Source organism: Artibeus jamaicensis, unplaced genomic scaffold (assembly GCF_021234435.1).
Source record: "Artibeus jamaicensis isolate MK-2021 breed Jamaican fruit bat unplaced genomic scaffold, CSHL_Jam_final scaffold_3222, whole genome shotgun sequence".
Taxonomy (NCBI): domain Eukaryota; kingdom Metazoa; phylum Chordata; class Mammalia; order Chiroptera; family Phyllostomidae; genus Artibeus; species Artibeus jamaicensis.
This window is the reverse complement of record NW_026522038.1, coordinates 6,202,712-6,204,222: the sequence shown is the minus strand read 5'-3', so window position 1 is coordinate 6,204,222 and position 1,511 is coordinate 6,202,712. Positions and strand designations below refer to the sequence as shown.

Genomic DNA, 1,511 nt, shown 5'->3' with positions numbered 1-1,511 from the left:
GTTCAACCCACTGAGCCACACCAGCCAGGGATAAAATTATTATTTTAATAAAACTTTGCAGTGATTCTTTGTTCCTTGTAGTCAAACAATTATAACTAGCCCAATTACACAGCAAAATTTATATTTTAGTAGTGGTCTCATAATAACAACCTAAATATTAATTATAACTGTGTTTAGTGATATGGCATGATAAAATTTTTTTTTAAGAAAATAGCTTTATTCTAATTGATTCACAAACAGTAACATCACAAAAGCTGGTTTAAGGAGGCCACTCAAACATTTGTCCAGCCCCAAACTCAATACCACCTCAGAGAGCTTCTATACAATAAGAACACACTGTTCCACTGCAATTCCGAGGCAAGGAAACTGTTAATGATTGGAGAGATTTAACTGGTAGACTTATACTTTCACTATCAATTATATCTTCATATTAAATTAACTTGGTCATGAGAGATGATTTGCCATTTCTTCAGTATGAACCTCTCGATTAGGCTCATCCATTTGCAAATCTGCACAGTTTCAGCACCGCGCTGAAACTCTCACAAAGCTCGAGGTCATTCTGGTTCTGTGCACACTCCAAAAAATGTTTCATGTCATAGTGGCATGGGCCAAACTGCTGCTGCTGGCATTCCAGTTGAGTTCCCCGAGGCTGCTGGTAAGTGATGTCAGGCCTTGAGATCTCAGCATTGCTTCCTCCACTGAAGCCCCCAGTGATGGCATGACCTAATGTGTGGCCTACAGCAGAGCCCACAGCCACACCAACTGCCGTGGTTGCCATCTGGGCCATGAGACCTGGCTGCCGGGGGTGGGGGTGGGGTCGAGGCTGGAGGCGCTGCAGCAGGTGAGCCTGAAGCTGATGGCGGAGCTGGCACTGGTGGCTGAGCTGCTGGAGCTGGCCCTGGCCCAGTTCTCATCGGAGGTGTCTGGCTGGCCAGAGGTGCCACTTGGAAGGTGCGACTATGGCTTCCATGCAGCATCGATACTGCACTGTGGCTGTGCGTCTGCAAGTTCTGATAAAATGTTTTTCATGGTAAAAACCAAAAGTCTCATTACAAACAAACTATACTTTTAATGTATTTTTGTACCTAGAATTTTTTATCTTAAACTTTTGTGCCTTCTTGTTTTCAATGTCTGTCTCTAACAATTGGTTATGTTTTGTGATAAAATGATTTAATAGAAACAAATATGGGATAGAGCAATAAAAAAACCACATTTTTTTCCATTCAGTAAGTTATTATTCTTGACCTTTTCTGACATCACTTATTTTTACTGTTTATTTGGGACTTATTTCCTTAAGAAAAAATTACACAGTAGAAAACAAAAATAATCTCACAATCACTGTTTTAAATTTGCAAACTCTAGAAATTATTCAATTCATTATATTTCTTATCCCTGAGACAATATAAAACAAATCAAAAGAAAAAGAAACAAACAATTAATAAACACACTAAGTTGGCTAACATCTCTATGGAAATGGTGAGAGGATACTGGAGGAAGAAATTTTTTCTGAG

General features: G+C 39.4%; 1 pseudogene; it reads right to left on the bottom strand.

Moving 5' to 3' along the window:
* Nucleotides 1-493: 493 nt before the first annotated feature.
* On the bottom strand, nt 494-977 carry LOC119057269 (coiled-coil-helix-coiled-coil-helix domain-containing protein 2-like; annotated as a pseudogene).
* Nucleotides 978-1,511: the final 534 nt, after the last annotated feature.